Source organism: Delphinus delphis, chromosome 5, assembly GCF_949987515.2.
Source record: "Delphinus delphis chromosome 5, mDelDel1.2, whole genome shotgun sequence".
Classification (NCBI taxonomy): Eukaryota; Metazoa; Chordata; class Mammalia; order Artiodactyla; family Delphinidae; genus Delphinus; species Delphinus delphis.
In genome coordinates this window covers 77734262-77757474 of record NC_082687.1, presented here as the reverse complement: position 1 = coordinate 77757474, position 23213 = coordinate 77734262, and positions in this window count along the sequence as shown.

Sequence of the window (23213 nt, the reverse complement as noted above, 5' to 3'; positions counted from 1 at the left end):
TGTAACAATGACTACTGAGTATTTCATGCTTTTAAACCCTGCAGCTGCCAGTCTATCTTCAACCTCACTTAGAACCCTCTCCCCATATATATCTAACAAATTCTCTTTTCAGTTAAACTAGCCAGAATCTATTTTTACTGCCTGAATGCAAATTACCATAACTACACCTGTATGTTTGAGTTTCATTTTAAAACTCACTTTTCTTCTCAGGCATCTGATTCATTGTGCAAACAGCTTTGACACTGCAATGTCATGAACCATTGTTCACATATATGTTATCATAGCAAACAGCTAATTAAGATACAGTACTCATAATAGAGTCATTCTGAAAATGGATAAATACAGTTGGTCGGTGTGTTGGCAACTTCCTCACTGACAGCCTATTCCAGAGTCATAAATTTTGTTTGCTTCATTGAGAACTTTGCCAGGATAGAATCCCTAAAAGATTGAGTGGGCGAAGAGCTACTTAGACGTGCATGCAAGGACATGACCCTAATCTTCTATCTTTTTGCCAAGCAAAGCCTAGTCCACAGACCAGCATCATCACCTTGGCACTTGTTAGAAATGCATACCCTCAGGTCCTACTCTTGAACTGCTGACACAGAATCTGCATTTAAAACCATTCCACGGGACATTTGTTTTCACATTAAAGTTTAAAAAATTCTATCCTACCTTACACTTAGCATTTTTCACTTTATAATTTACTATTTTAGTCTCCACTCTAGCTATAATAACAGACTGCCTCTATATAGGTGCTTTTCAAAGCACTTTAAGATCAATTTTATCATTTCATTTTCATAATCTTGGAAGGCATGGGCAGATAATATTGCTTACCATTCTAGAAAGGCAAGAACTGAAGCTTAGAGAAGCTGACTGATAAGGTCACCACGTAGAGTGGTACAGTCAGTATTAGCACACAGGAGTCTTCAATTAAAGAATCAGTGTTGGCTCTGGAGTGATTCATTAGTCTTCTAAGAAGGAGTTATTTCAGCAGTATCTCCTTTAAAAGGTTTGTTCAACCTTTGCTTACACCCACCAACGGGTTAGGATCTTATTCAAAAATCAGCTGTTTCACTTGTGGACTGTTTTAACTTTATAAAATACTCTGATTTGAAATATGCTTCTCATATCTTTGAGTCTAGAAAAAAAGAGAACATTTTAATCTTTTCCCCTTCAAATATTAGAAAAGAAATCTTTCTTTAAGTCTTTTCTTGTCCTGGGCAAATTATTTCAGCGATTTCCCAATGACGTATTATCTAGTCCCTCATCTTGATCATCTCTATTAAGAACACTCAAGGTATGTGGGGTTCTTAATAAAAACAGGGAAAATAAGGTCTGACCAGCATAATGTACAGTACGATAATTACTTCCATCAATCCAGACATTCTATATTATTAAGGCTGCCTAAGTTTCATTCACCCTTGGCAATATTCATATAATATTCTTGTCTTATACTGAGATTGTATCTTCATGTTCATATAAACTTTTCTCTTGTCAGGTTTCCCCCATTCTGTCTCTGAATTAGTATTTTTTTATTGTTATTCTTGGTGGTGGTTTAATTTTTGTTCCTAATACAGAGCATTAATTCTTGTTCAGTGATGTCTTATTTGTTGTAGATCATCATTCCAGACTCAGAAGGCCATTTGAAATCTGGGTTTTACTGTGAAGGTTGGAATATGGGGGCAGATTCTTCCACTCTGAGACAATCAGAGCCAGTCCTTTCCTTGACTCAGCCTCACAGACAAACAGTCCAGGCCCAGATAAATCTCTACAAATCTGCATAAGATGGGCCATCATCATCCCACTATAACTTATAGCTCTATTAAGAACTGTTGAGGTTTTGAGAGGCCAATTAATCACCCTCCTCTTTGAATTCTAAATCATTTGAGTAATAGATATCAGATTCAGAAAAGCATCAAAATACAAGCTTTATTGCTCACAAAGAATTGGTGACTGTAACGTAAAGCAGAGGCCAATAGTGACTTTTGATGTCCATGCCCCTCTCTCCTTCATAGGAAGCTGACCTGTGCTAACACATGCGGGGCTGGAGTAGAGAGAAGAACACATTCAGCCTATAGACAGGTAGCTTGGAAACAGAACCAATGAGAGGCAAGAAGGGGCAGTTAGATTAGACAGAGCCCCTTTTCCTAATCTCAGTCATCAGATCAATCACTCCACCTCCAGTCGGGAGAACCACTAAGGAGGGGAGGTCCAGGAATGTTCTCTCAGTATGTTCTCTGCTGGGGTGGGAAGTGGAAGTCGCACTCCTCCCAAAATGGAAGGAACAAAATAATGTGTCCCCACTAACAAGAAGCCCTGGAGTAGGGTGTTGATCCTGCCAGGCAGGCTGTTTGCTGTCTCTTGCATGAGATTTGTTCATTTCTCCCACTAATCCTTTGCAAATACCACTGCTTGATTAGAATCCTTCCCCCTTCTCCACTAAAACAAATCTCCCTTTGGCTCTGTTTACTTACTGGGATTGCAATATTTGAGTCATTGAATGTTGAAACACCTAAAAATCAAATTTGTTTCAAAGGCAGACACATCAAATTTAAATAGCTGCTGCCCATGAGATGGAATAAGGCTCTTAGGTATCCAGTGATCAAGGTCTTTTCATGCGCATGAAACGCAAATTTAAAGGCCCTATGATCCCCTATTCAGTCTCCCTGGAAGAAATTAACACTCCACCAAAACATCAGTGCAAGTATTAACCAATGTATATACTTAGGGAAAAAAATTTAGGTAGGGATATGTTACTTGAAAATTTTCAGGAATAAAATTCTAGGTGGATGTGTGTTATTGACTAAACTTTTAAAAAGGATAGGCTTAAAGCAACTTAACTCTGAGTTTTTGTTTTACTTATAATACTTCCCCAAATTGAAAATACAATTTTAGAAGAGGGGTCAGCAAATATTTTTTGTAAAAGGCTTGATAGTGACTATTTAGGCTTTGAGGTTCATTTAGCCCCTATTGGGACTACTCAACTCTGCTTTGCTGTTGGAATGTGAGAACAGCCATGGACAATGCACTTTTGAGATTGTATGCTCCTTAAATGACCATCTTCATTAGCTTTTTTCCAGATTGATTTACCAAACTCTGCCTCTTAAATGTGTTTGAATATTTCTACTAAAGATCTTTTCACCTTCTGGAGGTTTTACATCATTTATGCTTAGCAAAAATTATTTTTTTCAAAAGGCAGAACTTTTTTCTTTTCCCCTGGATTATTAATAAGGTTTAATTATTTTGGACATATGAAACATAATTATATTTACAAACCAAGTTTCTGCTCAGTCCACAGCTGAATCTGACAGCCTGCACATTTAAACAATAAAGGGAGCATTAGGTGTTTGATAAAGGATTTATTAGATGAAAATTCTTTGGGTAAGTTAGTTCCTAAGGAAGAACCTGGAATTGTGACGCTCTATGCCAAGTAAGAGAACCCTGTAGCTTCTACTCTAGACACTTGTGAAGTATCTACTTTATATGCTTAGTTTTTATGTTGCTGTGCCTCTTCATTTATAGATAATAAATGAAACAAGTGGGAAGAAAGTTAATAATATATTCATCATTATTAATATGTAAATAATATTATAACTAAATTTATAATTATATTAATGTTTAATACCTTAATACTATATAATACTGTATTATTTTCTATTAAAATATATTCAATAATATCAAAATTATTATCATTTTAATAATGTAATAATGATGAATATATTAATGAATTATTATTCAAAGACAGGCCTTAGGTCATGTGCACACTCTCTTGGACACATAATATCAATTTAGATCTGATTCTTAGAAAGAAACTTTTGTTGGAAGATAGAAATCCTAATTTGTATCTGACTATGGACATTTTCTCACCACAATCCAATTTTAAATACTGATTTTTTTTTTCCTTTTCTCGGTTTTTTTTCACCAAAGAAACATGTATGGAGGAAAGAAACAGTAACGTAGAGTAAGACTAGATTCATCTTTCCATTTCCTTCCAGAGGTTTTATCAAACCTCCCATTAATTGGTGCCCTCTATTGCTTTCAAACAACTATTAGTAGTTATTATATAAGAAACTTATCAGGGTGATTAAGAATGATTTCCTCTGCAGTTAATGACAATGGCAGGCTACATTAGGTCAGCCAAACATGTTAGCTTTGCAAAAACACTCTGCTCACTGGGATATTGTATCTTGTTCACTGTGGGAGAGTGAAAAATAGGAAAGATGCTGAGCCCAAGCAAGCTCTTTGTGGAAAGCAGGACACACAGGAGCTCCAAGCGTGTATGCAGAGAGGTGGTTGTCTTGGTGGCCAGGGTTTGAAGGACTTCCAAGTGAAGGCTTAAAAGCGTTTCTCAGATTGTAGCCCACATGCAATGTACATCAGAATCACTAAGATTAAGTACTTAAAATGCAGATTCCTGATTCCCACTTCAGAATGACTTAATGAAAATCTCTGGAGTTGCAGCCCAGGAATCTGCCCTTGTTGGTAATCATCTCTAGATGAATTTTATGCATATGAAGGTTTGAAAAGCACTGAATCAGTGGCTCATGCTGCAGAATGTTCTACTTTTCATACTCCACTAGAGATTTCAAATAATAACCCATTGGGTCTTAGGAAGGTCTTGTGCTTATTTGAAAGGCAGATTCCCCAAGCCTATTTGCACAAAAGTAGGAATTCTTAATTATATTGGAGTCATTGACCTTGGCAGATCTAGAATCCCCTGAATTATACATAAAGTGTGGTGTGTTTCTGTATTTTTCCGGGTTGAAGATGTTTATCCTTTATCAGATTTTCAAATAACTCCCTAACTCCCTCCCAAATTTCTGGATCACTGGACTAAAGGGATCAAATGCAACAGACTTACTCTGCTGGAGACTTCATTTACCATGGTCAGGACAGCAGGTCATTTGCTTGATGACAAGAAGAATTAGTCCTTAAAATGTTTTGCAGCTTTTTTATCATAAGTTTTTCATTTCATAAATTATCACCTGTTTCTGAAGTAAAATACACACATTCATCATCAACCTAATATCAGAAGTCTGGATCTGAATGTTCCATCAATTGAATGCAAAATTCATGTCAAGGATGGGAAATTGCTAAACTTCTGACCACAAATGCACCCTCTATTTCCTATTATCTATCACAGATTTTGCTTCCATAAAAAGGAAGAGGTTTTTGTGCCTGAGATCACCTGTAATTTTTACCCTGGCACTATCTCACTGGAAATATTATAAATCTCCATTGTTGTGTGGTAGTCTTTGCACAAAGAAGTTATAACAAGAGAAGAAATGAAGCTAAGTGAAAGTAAATAAGGATAGAACCTACAACTATTTATAACACTGTGAATCTGGGTTAGTGACAAAAAGCTATTTATGTCTGGTTAATAATGTTGTGTCAAGAAATACAGCCTCTTAGACAAAGAAGAAGAGTTCTTTATAATGTGAATTTTACAAAAAGCAAAATCTTTAGTTAATATATATAAGCTGAAAGCAAATAACTATTGCAAAACAATATTCTCTAACTAGAGTCAGAACTTAAATTTTGGCCTATAGCAATGGTACAAATAATAAATCTATATAGGAAAGAAGTGCTCAATTCTCTTTGCATACAAAGAGACAAAGAATTTGGCTCAAGAAAACTGCCTCAGCAATGTACTCAGTGGTCCCATGGATCTCTCTTGCTTCAACAGTGTGCGGACAGAACAGACACAGGGACGCCCCTTTCTTCAGCCTCCAACCACCCTCAAACCTTTTTTCCAGTCACAACCTTCAGAATCAGCCACTCAGCTAGCCTCAGTCACCTGGACCAGCCAACACCATTTTTTGAGCTTAACTCCTTATTACCAATCAACTATAAGCTCCCAGATTCGTCAGAATTACTCCACCAAGGTGGAGGCTGCTGACAGCCTCCTGGTCAATGTGCATCTTTGGGCCTCCTACTCCTACCTCTCTCTAGGCTTCTGTTTCAACCTCAACATTGTGGCGCTCTGGAGGGCGTAGGCCACTTTTTCCGAGAATTGGCCAAGGAGAGGTACGAGGGCACCGAGCATCTCTTGAAAATGCAAAACCAGCGCAGCGGCCATGCCCTCTTCCAGGATGCGCAGAAGCCATCTCAAGATGATGGGGTAAAACCCAGGACACTATGGAAGCCACCATTCTCATGGAGAAGGACCTGAACCAGGCCCTTTTGGATCTGCACGACCCTCGCAGACCCCCACCTCTGTGACTTCCTGAAGAGCCACTTCCTGGAATAGGAGGTGAAACTCATCAAGAAGATGGGTGACCAGCTGACCCACTTCTGCAGGCTGGCTGGTCCCCAGACTGGGCTGGGCGAGTATCTCTTTGAAAGGCTCACCATCAAACATGAGTAGGCAACTCCAGAGCCCAGTGGCCTTTGAGGAGCCCCTCTGGCATCAGAGCTTCCGCCTGAAGCCCTGCTCTGCAGCCACTAGGCAGTTTTTTTAACCTCCCTGGAGCCCTCTCCCAAGCCTTGGACCAAATGGAAATAATAAAGCTTTTTGCAACAAAAAAGAAAAAAAAAAAGAAAACTGCCTCACAACAAAATCCTGGGCCCATGGACACTGCAGAAATGCCTAAACTCTAATGTTAGTTTTCCACCTGTTTGCCACCTTCTAGCTTATATTCCTACTTGCTAGCAACGTCTGTGACATATAGATATCACACTATATACTTCTTCAATAGGTACATGAATAAAAGATAATCACTAAAGAAAGTCGAGATTCTCATTATATTAGGGTAAATATATGAACTACATGAAAAAAATCTCAATGGCCTAAGACAGTACACTTTGTTCCTCGCTCCTAGAAAGCTCAGTGCATAGCAATGGCAAGTCCTGTTCCATGCAGCAGTTCAGAGACCAGTATAAATTCTGGACTCTTCTTTCCTGGGGGTCCACATCTAGCCAGAAGGAGGAAGAGAGAGAATGGAAAAAAAACATGAGAGGCTTGAATGGGCCACTCCTGGACATGGCATACATCACTTCCACCTACATTTCATCAATCAGATATCCATCACATGGCCCCGCTTAACTACAAAGGAGGCTGGGAAGAGTGGGTAGGCTGTGTACTCGGGGAGGAGGTGGGGAAGGAGGGGGAATGATGGGGTTCAATTAACAATTAGCTTGTCTCTTCTACACCAGAATTAGGGAAAGCCCTTTCCTAACCTACGTAAGTCATACGTACCAACTTAGAGCCAACTCTGAGTTTACTTACCTGCATTATGATCTGTGCCATGGGATTTTTTTTTTCACTAGCTATTATCCTAAGTAGTAAGATCAACCTAGTTGTAATGTTGAGTGAGTGAGATGCTTACTAGTCTAACAATACAAGAGGGGCTCTTCTAAGATTTAATTGTTACAACTTACTAAATGTCTCTTGGCGTTTTTAACCGCTTAACCAACAAGCTGTTTATTATTGAATCGTTCTTCAGTATAATTGCCATTATAGTTCTGAAGTTCTTCCTAAAGAGGCCTAGGTTTTCTAATGTAAGCTATCCTAACTCTCCTCTCCTTCCCATAAGCATTAATCAAGCAATGGATCCTTTTATTCACACTGTTTTGACATGCACAATGTGTGAAAAGCATAATGAACTCATGGAGTTAGCTGTTTCAATCTCACATATTCACCTCTTTGACCCTGTGGGACCATTTCTTAATGAAACTATCAGCTGTACATACCAATAAGATCGGGATTTATGCAATTACCTCTCAATTCTCAGCTACTCATTAGCAAACTACCTCTTCAGCAGTTAAATGAATTAACTATTTAGCTAAGAGAGGCTTCATTGCTTTATCCATTTTTATCTCTTTAATATATCATAATAATATGCCTCATATTCACTGTTCTGTTGATTTATGAGCAAGGTTTTCCGTGTTTAAAAAGAGATGCTAAAATTTATTTTTCTATTAATTGTGAAGTCTTTCCCACCTGCCTCTCACCCCTCCCTCCATTCCATTTTTCTACATTTCTCCAGTATATGTTCATTTTTATAGTCAAAAAAGCAGTTAACCCCAAGGCTTGTTAACAAACCTAAAGATGCATTTCATCCTTCTTACATTCATGTATTTGATAATATATATATCAGTATTACTCAGAAAAAAATGGGAGAGGAAGGGCTAGCATATTCTATCATAGAAAAGTGCTGTGCATAGAGAGTGTTTAGTAACTAAAACATCAAAAAAAATCTTGCTATGGTAAGGTTTATCTATAGGAATTACCATTACAAGGTATTTTACTTCTAAAACATGCTATTCATGTAACACAGTTTTGAAAATGCTTGGTCTCTTCCACTCCCACTTGCTTTAGTCATTCTCTTTTTTTACTCCTACGTCATATCTAGTTCCTAGGAACATTTTTTTTATATCTTTATTGGAGTATAATTGCTTTACAATGTTGTGTTAGTTTCTGTTGTACAACAAAGTGAATCAGCTATAAGTATACATATATCCCCATATCCCCTCCCTTTTGAGCCTCCCTCTCATCCTCCCTATCCCAGCCCTCTAGGTCATCACAGAGCACCACCGAGCTGCTCTCCCTGTGCTATGCAGCAGCTTCCCACTAGCCATCCATTTTACATTTGGTAGTGTGTATGTGTCAATGCTACTTTCATACATTATTGGGTCAAAAAAGGATGATAGGATGTTTCCATTGTTCCACAAAACCCATACCTTGACAAATGCCATATATACAAATACTAAAAAATTGCTACAGATTACAATGACAACCTTCTTTCTAAGGGCTTTTAAAAAAATTGCAACAGAAGAGAGATTTTTGTCTCTCACCTCTTACTTTTTCTCTCCTTATCCCTGACGAAAGTGGAGTCTTTTAGTACAAAATTGTATTGATGGTATCCTATGAAAGGCAGTAAACACTTTCAAATAAAAGCTTATCTTGTAGATACTCCATTCTACAGAATCTACTATTATAGAAGATTGTGATGATTACTGTCCAAAGAGATCCACTGTTGCCATCCTAAGACAAATCCAGCAGGGAGGACAATCTTCCAGATGGCTCCAAGACTCCAGGGATCAGGGAAATTTAGAAAGGGTACTAGAAAAGAGAGACTGTGGGAGGCCAGGTAATAAAGAAACTCCAGAGAACCAAGCATCCATCCAAGGTGTCTCTGCATTGACTGTAAAAGAGCAAATCTTTATTTTGCATCAACCACTGAAAATTCTTATGTGTTTATAATTAATTTCTAACACAGTTTTCTTTTTATTTTTGACAATTAACTGTACCTACCCACCCTTCCAGACACTGTGCACTAGTTAAATAATGTTATTTACAATGACCAGTGACAAAATCTGTCAGTGGTAAATGTAAATTGAACAGAATATAGTCATGAATTTGACAATATCAGTTAGTCAAGAAAGTGTTAGGCATTTCCTGGATGAGCTTAGACTTCCTAATGGGATAATCCGTTCTGATCTTCTAGTGACCCTGTGAGCAAACGGGTTTAATATGCTTTTTATACATCTGCTTCCTTGCCTCTTATTAGAAGCAGTTTCCCCAAAGAAGGGTACTTTGGTCATACATGCTCGTAAAATCTTCCAGAAAACAACAGTGTGAATTCAAGAGAGCAGCTACTGCTCATTCTCAGGGGCAACATTAATACTCCCCTTAAACCTTTTCAAGATGATGATCTTATGATTCAGAGGATGACTTCAGTGGCTTCTTGCATCAGCCTCTTCAGTATGTCCTATTTTCCAGCTTACTCTTATCATGCTAACTTCATAATCAACAGACTGGGCACACACACAAAAAAAGGAAAAGAACAGGTGAGATTTTGACTCATTCTATTCTTTTAACTTGCCCATTAGATCAATACTGGTAACTGAATCTGATCTTAGAACAGAATTACAAGGAAATTATAACATAAGACTCTTTCCTTAAGTAAATATATCTCTCACTGCTCAAATAGAATGAATAATTAATTCCTAAAAGGTTTTTGCCTCAGGGGAAAAATATGTCACTAATAAATTTTCATTAACTTTTTAAATTAGTACATTTCAATTATTGTTAAATCGTCATCTAGAAAAGATCTTAGTCAAAAGATGCATATCACTGACAACAAATGGAAAAAATGTTTCTGTTTCTGTTAAATGGTTTACCTACATTTATGTTATGTACTAAATTAAAATTACACACACACGCACATGCCACTAGTTGAAAATAATTATATTACTTTGAAATATATAATTGTAATTATAGTATGTGATAAAATATTAGGTTACTTAGCTTCGTATACTAAACTGTAGATTAGCCATCTTAATTTCAATCACAAATGATTTCCACATTTACTTCAGTTGTATAAAGGTAAGAATATTCAGTGACTACGACCAAACAGGTGTTATAGAATTCTATTATGCTGTTGGACTATAGGTCATGAAGCAAAAATAGAAAAAAAAAAAAAAGAAGAAGAAGAAGAAAAGAAAGACAGTAAGTTCCACATCGTATACAACATCACAAAAGTACCACTAACACATTTAAACTAAAGCAATAGAAAAATTCAGATTTCAGAATATGATAGAAATATGACTCAAACCATTTGAAATCTGAGGGTCATCCATGTAGTAGGTGGACTATCTTAAGGTAAAAATAGATGTCTGAAATTAATTTTAGAATCAGATGCTGTATAATCTTATAGAAAACAATTATTCTACTGAGTTCATGCAAATTAGTCAAATGATATAAATGTGCCATTCTTTGGCTGATTGTGCATTCAATACACATATTTCTAAAGAAGAATGATCTAACATTGATAATCTAAGCTTTCCTATTAGCAAACTAGTGAAAAAAAGAGTGATATCAGCTTAAAACAAAGCAAAGAAAATAAATAATATAAATTATAGCAGAAATCAATGAAATTGAAAACAGGAAAATTTTTTTAATGAAGACAAAACCTTCTTTGCAAAAGAAAATGGTAAAATGACAAACTCCTAGAAAAGCTAACTGAGAAAAAAGAGAAAACACACAATTTATTAATACAAGAAATGGAACAGGAGGCTTCACTATTGATCCCATGGACATTAAAAGGATAAATAAAGGAATATTATGACTAACTCTTTACCACAAATTTGATAACTTGGATTAAATGGACCAGTTCCTTGAAAGACAAATTAACAGTACTCATATAGGAGAAAAATATAATCTGAATAGATCTATATCTTTTTTTTTACATGTTTATTGGAGTATAATTGCTTTACACTGGTGTGTTACTCTCTGCTTTATAACAAAGTGAATCAGTTATACATATACATATGTTCCCATATCTCTTCCCTCTTGCATCTCCTGCCCCCCCACCCTCCCTATCCCACCCCTCCAGGTGGTCACAAAGCACCGAGCTGATCTCCCTGTGCTATGTGGCTGCTTCCCACTAGCTATCTACCTTATGTTTGGTAGTGTATATAGGTCCATGCCACTCTCTCACTTTGTCCCAGCTTACCCTTCCCCCTCCCCATATCCTCAACACCATTCTTTAGTAGGTCTGTGTCTTTATTCCTGTCTTACTCCTAGGATCTTCATGACATTTTTTTTTCTTAATTCCATATATATGTGTTAGCATATGGTATTTGTCTTTCTCTTTCTGACTTACTTCAAACTGTATGACAGACTCTAGGTCTATGCACCTCATTACAAATGCTCAATTTCGTATCTTTTCATGGCTGAGTAATATTCCATTGTATATATGTGCCACACCTTCTTTATCCATTCATCCGATGATGGACACTTAGGTTGTTTCCATATCCAGGCTGTTGTAAATAGAGCTGCAATGAACATTTTGGTACATGATTCTTTTTGAATTATGGTTTTCTCAGGGTATATGCCCAGTAGTGGGATTGCTGGGTCATATGGTAGTTCTATTTGTAGTTTTTTAAGAAACCTCCATACTGTTCTCCGTAGTGGCTGTATCAATTTACATTCCCACCAACAGTGCAGGAGAGTTCCCTTTTCTCCAGCATTTATTGTTTCTAGATTTTTTGATGATGGCCATTCTGACTGGTGTGAGATGATATCTCATTGTAGTTTTGATTTGCATTTCTCTAACGATTAATGAAGTTGAGCATTCTTTCATTTGTTTGTTGGCAGTCTGTATATCTTCTTTGGAGAAATGTCTATTTAGGTCTTCTGCCCATTTTTGGATTGGGTTGTTTCTTTTTTTGTTATTGAGCTGCATGAGCTGCTTATAAATTTTGGAGATTAATCCTTTGTCAGTTGCTTTATTTGCAAATATTTTCTCCCATTCTGAGGGTTGTCTTTTGGTCTTGTTTATGGTTTCCTTTGCTGTGCAAAAGCTTTGAAGTTTTATTAGGTCCCATTTGTTTATTTTTGTTTTTATTTCCATTTTTCTAGGAAGTGGGTCAAAAAGGATCTTTCTGTGATTTATGTCATCGAGTGTTCTGCCTATGTTTTCCTCTAAGAGTTTGATAGTTTCTGGCCTTACATTTAGGTCTTTAATCCATTTTGAGCTTATTTTTGTGTATGATGTTAGGGAGTGATCTAATCTCATACTTTTACACGTACCTGTCCAGTTTTCCCAGCACCACTTATTGAAGAGGATGTCCTTTCTCCACTGTACATTCCTGCCTCCTTTATCAAAGATAAGGTTACCATATGTGCGTGGGTTTATCTCTGGGCTTTCTATCCTGTTCCATTGATCTATCTTTCTGTTTTTGTGCCAGTACCATACTGTCTTGATTACTGTAGCTTTGTAGTATAGTCTGAAGTCAGGGAGTCTGATTCCTCCAGCTCCGTTTTTCATTCGCAAGATTGCTTTGGCTATTCAGGGTCTTTTTTGTTTCCATACAAATTGTGAAATTTTTTCTTCTAGTTCTGTGAAAAATACCAGTGGTAGTTTGGTAGGGATTGCATTGAATCTGTAGATTGCTTTGGGTAGTAGAGTCATTTTCACAATGTTGATTCTTCCAATCCAAGAACGTGGTATATCTCTCCATCTATTTGTATCATCTTTAATTTCTTTATCAGTGTCTTATAATTTTCTGCATACAGGTCTTTTGTCTCCTTAGGTAGGTTTATTCCTAGATCTTTTATTCTTTTTGTTGCAGTGGTAAATGGGAGTGTTTTGTTGATATCACTTTCAGGTTTTTCATCATTAGTGTATAGGAATGCCAGAGATTTCTGTGCATTAATTTTTTATCCTGCTACTTTACCAAATTCATTGATTAGCTCTAGTAGTTTTCTGGTAGCCTCCTTAGGATTCTCTATGTATAGTATCATGTCATCTGCAAACAGTGACAGCTTTACTTCTTCTTTTCCAATTTGGATTCCTTTTATTTCCTTTTCTTCTCTGATTGCTGTGGCTAAAACTTCCAAAACTATGTTGAATAAGAGTGGTGAGAGTGGGCAACCTTGTCTTGTTCCTGATCTTAGTGGAAATGCTTTCAGTTTTTCACCATTGAGGATGATGTTGGCTGTGGGTTTGTCATATATGGCCTTTATTATGTTGAGGAAAGTTCCCTCTATGCCTACTTTCTGCAGGGTTTTTATCATAAATGGGTGTTGAATTTTGTCGAAAGCTTTCTCTGCATCTACTGAGATGATCATATGGTTTTTCACCTTCAATTTGTTAATATGGTTTATCACATTGATAGATTTGCGTATATTGAAGAATCCTTGCATTCCTGGAATAAACCCCACTTGATCATGGTGTATGATCCTTTTAATGTGCTGTTGGATTCTGTTTGCTAGTATTTTGTTGAGGATTTTTGCATCTATGTTCATCAGTTATATTGGCCTGTAGTTTTCTTTCTTTGTGACATCCTTGTCTGGTTTTGGTATCAGGGTGATGGTGGCCTTGTAGAATGAGTTTGGGAGTGTTCCTCCCTCTGCTACATTTTGGAAGAGTTTGAGAAAGATAGGTGTTAGCTCTTCTCTAAATGTTTGATAGAATTCGCCTGTGAAGCCATCTGGTCCTGCACTTTTGTTTGTTGGAAGATTTGTAATCACAGTTTCCATTTCAGTTCTTGTGATTGGTCCGTTCATATTTTCTAGTTCTTCCTGGTTCAGTCTTGGCAGGTTGTGCATTTCTAAGAATTTGTCCGTTTCTTCCAGGTTGTCCATTTTATTGGCATAGAGTTGCTTGTAGTAATCTCTCATGATCTTTTGTATTTCTGCAGTGTCAGTTGTTACTTCTCCTTTTTCATTTCTAATTCTATTGATTTGAGTCTTCTCCCTTTTTTTCTTGATGAGTCTGGCTAATGGTTTATCAATTTTGTTTATCGTCTCAAAGAACCAGCTTTTAGTTTTATTGATCTTTGCTATCGTTTCCTTCATTTCTTTTTCATTTATTTCTGATCTGATTTTTATGATTTTCCTTCTGCTAACTTTGGTTTTTTTTTGTTCTTCTTTCTCTAATTGCTTTAGGTGCAAGGTTAGGTTGTTTATTCGAGATGTTTCCTGTTTCTTAAGGTAGGATTGTATTGCTATAAACTTCCCTCTTACAACTGCTTTTGCTGCATCCCATAGATTTTGGGTCATCGTGTCCGCATTGACATTTGTTTCTAGTTATTTTTGACTTCCTCTTTGATTTCTTCAGTGATCACTTCATTCTTAAGTATATCTTTTAAAGAAATTAAATCAATAATTAATAAACTTCCAAAGAAGAAAGCATCATGAGCCATTTTTTTTTATTGCATTCTACCAAACATTTAAGGAGGAAATGATACAAATTCCTTACAGTCTCTTCCAGAAAAAGGAAGCAGAGGGAGAACTTACTAACTCATTCAATGAGACCAGTATTACTATAATACCAGATAGAGACATTAAAGAAAGGAAAACTCAAAACCAAAATCTCTCATGGACATAGATGCAAAAATTCAGAATGAAATATTGGCAAATCTAATCCAACGCTATAAAGAATTATACACTGTGATTACGTGGGATTTATTCCAGGTATGCAAGGCTGGTTAAACATTTGAAAATTAATTATTGTAATCTATCACATCACCAGGTTAAAAAAGAAAAACCACATGATTATATCATTGATGCAGAAAAAGCATTGACAAAATCCAATATCTATTCATGATTTTAAAAAAAACTCTTAGCGTACCAGGAATATGGGAACTTTGTGAATGTGATAAGAAACATCTACCAAAAAAAAAAAAAGAAATATCTACCAAAAACCTACAACTAATATTTCATATTGAAAAGCTACATGCTTTCTCCCTATGATCAGGAGCAAAGCCCGCTCTCTACTCTTATTCAACATGGTACTGGTAGTCCTAGCTAATGCAAAGAGACAAGAAAAGTAACTAAAATATATACAAAGTGGAAAGAAGTAAATAAAACTTTCTTTGTTCACAGTTAATATGATTGTCTACATAGAAAAACCCAAAGAATCAACAATAGCAACAACAACAAAAAAAAACCCTACTGGAACTAATAAGCAGTTATAGCAAGGTTGCAGAATACAAGGCAATTTCCTACATATCATCAATGACCAATTGAAATTTGATATTAAATACAGAATACCATTTACATTAAGACAAAGTGAAATAGATATAAATCTTAGGCATAAATATAAGCAAATATGTACAGAATACATGAAGAAAATGACAAAACTCTGATGAAAGAAATTTTTTAAAGATCTAAATAATAGAGAGATCCATGTTCATGGATAGGAAGACTTGATATTATTAAGATGTTAATTCTTCCCAATTTGACCTATAGATTTAATGCAGTCCCAGTCAAAACACCAGAAAGTTATTTTGTGGATATCAACAAAGTGATTCTAAAGTTTATACAGAAAAGTCAAAGACCAAGAATAGACAACACAATACTGAAGAAGAATAGAGTCAGAGAACTGATGCAAATCAACATCAAGACTTACTATAAATTTACAGTAAGTGGTATTGATGAAAGAATAGACACATCAATCAATGGAACAGAATATAGAGCCCAGAAATAGACCCACACAAACATACATAAATGATCCTTGATGAAGGACCTCAAGCATTTCAATGAAGACAAAATCATCGTTACAACAAATGGTGCTGGAACAATTACATATCCATATACAAAGAAGTTACACAGAGATTTTACATGTTTCACAAAAATTAATTCAAATGGATCATAGACCTAAATGTAAAATGCAAAAGTACAAACTTTCTGGAAGATAACACAGGAGAAAATCTAGATGATCTTGGTTTTGGTGATGACTTTTAGAACATCAAAAGTATAATTCAGGCTTCCCTGGTGGCGCAGTGCTTGCAAGTCTGCCTGCCGATGCAGGGGACGAGGGTTCGTGCCCCAGTCCGGGAGGATCCCACATGCCATGGAGCAGCTGGGTCCGTGAGCCATGGCCGCTGAGCTTGCGTGTCCAGAGCCTGTGCTCCGCAATGGGAGAGGCCACGACAGTGAGAGGCCCGCGTACCACACACACAAAAAAATGTATAATTCATGAAAGAAAAAAAATAAGTTGGACTTTATAAAATTAAAAATATCTGGTCAGAGAAAGATGCTCTTAAGTGAATGAAAAGACAAGACACAGGTTTGAAAAAATATTTGCAAAACCTATCTCATAAAGGACTTATATTCAAAATATACAAGGAAAACTTATAACCCAACAATAAGAAAACAAACACCCCAAAAAGAAAATGGTCAAAATTCTGAACAGGTACCTCACCAAAGAAGATATATAGATGCCAAATAAGTATATGAAAAGATAACATAATATATCAGTAGGGAATTGCAAATTAAAACAACAAGATAACACTACTAACCTAATAGAATGGTTACAACCTAAAAAATTGACAATACCAAAAGTTGATGAAGATGTAGAGCAACAGGAAATCTCATTCATTGCTGAAGCAAATGCAAAATTGTACAGCAGTTTGAAAGATGGTTGGAAACGTCTTAGAAAGTTAACCATAATCTTACCATTTGATCCAGCAGTCACACTCGTAGGTGTTTTCACAATTGAGTTGAAAACTTATATACACACAAAAACTTGCACACAAATGTTTATAGCAGCTTTATTCATAACCTCCAAGAACCAGAAACAACTAAGGTGTCCTTCAGTAGTAAATGGATAGACACTGTTTATTCATACAATGGAGTATTATTCTGTGATAAAAAGAAATGAGCTATCAAGCCATAAAAAGACATAGAGTAACAGTAAATGTACATTGCTAAGTGAAAATAAGCTACATATTGTGTGATCCCAACTATATGACATTCTAGAAAAGGCAAAAGTATAGGAATAGTAAAAGGGTCATTGGTTGCTAGGGGTTCAGTGGGTAGGGCAGAGGGAAGAAAAGGTGAAGTACAGGGGACTTTTAGGGTAGTGAAACTATTCTGTTTTACATTGTAATGGTATTAGAAAACATATGCATTTGTCAAAAACCATAGAACCGTACAATACAGAGTGAGTCATAAGATCATGGGTTTTAGTTAATAACAATGTATCAATATTGATTCATTAATTGTAACAAATATACCACAATAATGTAAGATGTTAATAATAGAGAAAACTGTGTGCAGGGAGGGGGTATATGGGAATTCTCTCTATTACCTGCTCAATTTTTCTGTAAATCCAATATAAAATAAGTGCTACATCTAAAGCTAACAAAAGAAAGTTACATCGATTATATAAGCAATTCTCAAAAATAAGATGAAAAACCAGAATATTTTATTAAAAATATAGGCAAAGGTTACAAGTAGGCGATTCATAGAATGGGAACGCCAGAGAACTAACATATATATAAAGATGCCTAACTTTGTTAATATTAAGAGTAATGCAAATTAAAACAACAGTGAGGGCTTCCCTCTTGGCGCAGTGGTTGAGAATCTGCCTGCTGATGCAGAGGACACGGGTTCAAGCCCTGGTCTGGGAGGATCCCACATGCGGTGGAGCAACTAGGCCCGTGAGCCACAACTACTGAGCCTGTGTGTCTGGAGCCTGTGCTCCGCAACAAGAGAGGCTGCGATAGTGAGAGGCCCGTGCACCGCGATGAAGAGGCCCCCGCTTGTCACAACTAGTGAAAGCCCTTGCACAGAAACGAAGACCCAACACAGCCATAAATAAATAAGTTAATTTATAAACTCCTACCCCCAACATCTTCTTAAAACAAAAACAAACAAAAAAAACAACAGTGAAATAGCTCTGTATATCCTTCAGATGGACAAAAATTTAAAAATCAGATAATATCAAGTTTTAAGGGTATAAGACAATGAGAACTATAATATAGTATATTTATATAAATTAAAAACACATAAATCCACAAAACAACATTACATACATTTATTTATGGATGCCTAGATATATGAAGACGTTTAATATACAATTAGAGTGAATTTCTGTGGTGGGGAGGAAATGAGAGAAAGTAAAATAAAATGACAAAATAACAAGCAAAACTGAAAGAAGCATAGACCAGTGATGATAATGCACTATGAACTGAGGTATGTGATAAACTCAACTCCACACCTGAGGTCTAAATATTAAAATAAGAAAACTAAGAAAATACAGCAGAAAGCCTTGAAAACAATTGGAAATCAAGAGATATTATGTGCTGTGTTCAAAGTAGCAGATGAAAGATATTTCTAAATGTCCCAGCACAATCTGTTTCAGTGAAAGTCGGGAGAGTGACTTAAGATAGAAGTGAATAACCAGTGATTGAAGAATGCAATGGTAGAGACAATGCTAAAGGTCTAGAAATCTCACAAAAATGGAGAAAAAGAAAAAGTTTGAAAGTTTAAATGGGGCATAAAAGTATAATGAAAAATTTTAAATATCTCGATTCTATTTTTATAGTGTAAACATCCAGTGCTAGAGAATTATGTTAGGAAAGAAGGGAATTCGAGAAAAAATTATAATGGTTGAAATTGTTTTTATTAATTAAAGTTGGCTAAAGATAAACTATACAAGAGTCTGAAGGGAAAATATAGAGTATCAAAAAGCTCTTAGAAAAGATCAAGATAGAAAGTAGATATAGAAATCATCCAAACCATTGAAATATAAGATACTCCACAAAGCACAGGAGAGATTAAGGGCAGTATTGTGCAGTGGTTAAGTAAGCTTTTTCTTTCTGGAAAACTCAGACTTAGGTTTTGAGCTTACCTTCACTACTCACTCAGTGTCCTTGAGCAAATACTTACCAGTTCAGTACTTCTCCTTTAAATAGATGTTGGGAGGATTAAATGAAGTAATACATATAAATTCCTGGCACATGATAAGTATCATTATTAGCAACATCAGTATCCATACTTTATCTTTGTTTTACCCACAACACCTATTAGAATCTGGGAGATGTATAAATGTTCAAAATGGAGAACATTAATCAATTATAAATATATTTGGGATGGAGAGATAGAAAGATAGATAAAAATATAAGAAATAATCTGTGTTAAAGGATTATTTAAAGAAAATAAAGAAGTTAGAACATCATTAAGAGGATAAAAGACTACAGTCTCAGAAGTCAAAATTGAAGGAAGCATTGAGAAGAGAGAGCTATTAATATCTGAGGGGCTCTGGACCTAATTAGGATGTGTGGGGGAGAGAGGGATTTCCCCTCACTTCCAAGCAATTCTGCAACACCAGCTGAGTGTCCTACAATTCAGCTCAATTCTAACACTGTCTACCTGGAGAGAGCGTCAGATCCCACAGGTTAAGGGCTCAGTCTTAACAAGACTTCCCCTCCCCCACCAGTGCTAGGCACACACACTTCAGACACGAATCGAAAACCCAGGTTATCACCTGTGCTTCTGACTGACCAGCTATAGGATTGGTGGTTCCAGTGACCCCTCCCTCAGGTTTGATTAATTTGCTAGAGTGGCTCACAGAACTCAGAAACGTTTTACTTACTAGATTATCCATTTATTATAAAAGGCTGTAACTCAGGAAGAGCCTGATGGAAGAGATGCATAGGGCAAGGTTTGGGAAAAGGGCTTGGAACTTCCATGTCCTCTCATAGCAGACCACACTCTCCAAATCTCCATGTGTTCACCAACATGGAAACTCTCTGAACTCCATCCTTTTGGGACTTTATGGAGGCTTCATTAAATAGACATGACATTAAATCATTGGCCACTGGTGATTGAATTCAATCTCCAGCCTCTTTCCTCTCCTTGGGAGGTCAGGGGGATGGGCCTGAAAGTTCTAACCCTTTAATCACGTGACTGGCTCCTCCACTGGCAACCAGCCCCCAAGCTTAGATGGTGTCCAAAAGTCACCTCATTAATGTAACAAAAGACATTTATCACTCCCATTGTTCAGGAAATCCCAAGGGTTATAGATCTCTGTGCCAGAAACAGGACAAAGACCAAATATATATTTCTTATTGTGAATCACAGTATCACAATACCAAATACTTTAGCATTTTGAAAATGATTCTAAACATTTCATATGTTTCAAGCAAATATAAAAGTTAATTGTTGAGTGCCAAGTATATGTCAGGTACAGTCTTAAGATGTGCATAGCACTATCTTGAGTTTACATGTAAGAAAATTGAGATCTAAAAAAGGATTTAAAATTTATCAAAGATCACACAACTTACAAGCAGATCAAGGATTACCCAATTTCAAGTTGAGAGCTCCTTCAACTACATGAAATACATTTCATCATCAAGTGTTATTATTTGAATTTATTCTTTATGAACATTTTGTAGGATTAAGTCTGTCAATGCTAGAAGAGTAATGCTGTATGAGTAGAAGTTTGCCAGGAACACCAAGATTATTCACATTTGGATGTGCGGGTAGGAGAATTGAAGCAACATCTGCTGGCCCTCCATGGTCCAGTGCACAGAACTTTAAAAATGCAAAATGTTATTTTTTATTTTTTTTAATGAACAAACAGTCCCAAAGGAATCACTGAAAGGAGAAGGCAGACTTTAAACTGAACCACAGAATCATTTCAAAGCTAATTAGAAGCTATAAATGTGGAAAAGAAAGTTTCAGTGCAGTATATTTAGAACAAGGAAAGAATGAATTGGCAGACTGTTCTATCCACAGTCAAACTATGTTATCCAACCCAGCATTACCCACCCTTTTGTTCAACTGTTTGTTTGACTAGCATGGCCTTTACTGTACTCATGAAGTAATGTGAAGGAAAGAGCATAACTCTCCTCTCTATTCATTGCAAATGCCCCCTTGGACTAGGCAATAATTACATGAAGAATTGTATCCAAAAGCTGAAACAGGCAGTGAAACCATAGCTGAGTCCTTGCCCATGGGCCATGGGAGCCTATGGCCTTAGAGGAGCCTCAGACAAAATCACGCCACCATCTCTTTTCAGTCCAGCCACCACTGCCCTAGAATGTGGACCCACACAAAGGAGAAATAAAAATAGGAGGTTGGGAGATTTCTGGGATCACAGCATTTGCTCACAGTTCATAATTTTATGTTCCATCTGTGACAGCTGACTGCTGACCACCACACTGTTTGAGTTCAAGTCCAAAGCCACCTTAAGTAAACATCTATGGAAAACATCATAGGAGCACTGAGGCCTTTGGAAACTGCAGAACCTACAACAGTATGACATCTTCCTACCCCTGTTCAGTAATTTTGCTTCCACTACTGATGGAAGAAAACAATTATTAACTAGTCCTTCCCCTCACTCCTGCATGCCTAACCCAGAAACATTATCTCTGCTAAATTCAACCCACATTATCTACTTACTGTAGAAAGGAATAGGACTTTTTCTTTGAAACAAGTAAGTAATTACATTAAACTTTATGTACTGAATTATAGACTACTGGCTGAAATATACAAATTTAAATAAGTGAAATTATTAGCACATATAATGTACACCAAAGAAAGGCAAAATGGAGTTGCTAAAACTCTTTTTCGGGACTGCCACAGCACACTTATCCAGAAGGTCAACCTTCTGGCAGTTTTGGCTCTCTGTAGATAAGGGAGGTAACTTGCTGGAGTACTGGAAATAATATTCATGACTAAACATTTTACAGACAATTCTAATTATCGCAGGTTTTTTTGAGGACCTGCTAGGTGCTTGATGCTGAGGAGAAAATGTTTCATGAGATTGTAGCAGGGACTGTAGTTGCTAAATACAGCATCCTTCCAGCCCTCTCTCCTAACATTTAGCTGAGCACATTGCCACTCATAAAAAGACTACATTTTCCAGCTCAATAACAAAAAAACAACCCAATCCAAAAATGGGCAGAAGACCTAAATAGACATTTCTCCAAAGAAGATATACAGACTGCCAACAAACACATGAAAGAATGCTCAACATCATTAATCATTAGAGAAATGCAAATCAAAACTACAATGAGATATCATCTCTCACCAGTCAGAATGGCCATCATCGAAAAATCTAGAAACAATAAATGCTGGAGAGGGTGTGGAGAAAAGGCAACACTCTTGCACTGCTGGTGGGAATGTAAATTGATACAGCCACTATGGAGAACAGTATGGAGGTTCCTTAAAAAACTACAAATAGAACTACCATATTACCCACTACTGGGCATATACCCTGAGAAAACCATAATTCAAAAAGAGTCATGTACCAAAATGTTCATTGCAGCTCTATTTACAATAGCCTGGAGATGGAAACAACCGAAGTGTCCATCAACAGGTGAATGGATAAAGAAGATGTGGCACATATATACAATGGAATATTACTCAGCCGTAAAAAGAAACGAAATTGAGCTATTTGTAATGAGGTGGATAGACCTAGAGTCTGTCATACAGAGTGAAGTAAGTCAGAAAGAGAAAGACAAATACCGTATGCTAACACATATATGGAATTTAAGGAAAAAAAATGTCGTGAAGAACCTAGGGGTAAGACAGGCATAAAGACACAGACCTACTAGAGAATGGACTTGAGGATATGGGGAGGGGGAAGTGTAAGCTGTGACAAAGCGAGAGAGAGGCATGGACATATATACACTACCAAATGTAAGGTAGATAACTAGTGGGAAGCAGCTGCATAGCACAGGGATATCGGCTCGGTGCTTTGTGACCGCCTGGAGGGGTGGGATAGGGAGGATGGAAAGGAGGGAGACACAAGTGGGAAGAGATATGGGAACATATGTATATATATATAACTGATTCACTTTGTTATAGAGCAGAAACTAACACACTATTGTAAAGCAATTATACTCTAATAAAGATTAAAAAAAAAAAAGAATACATTTTCCAGAATTCCTTGCTGCTTGGGATGGACATATCACTGAATTCTGGCCAATGAGATGTAGGAGAGGTATGGTATAAAACTTCTGAG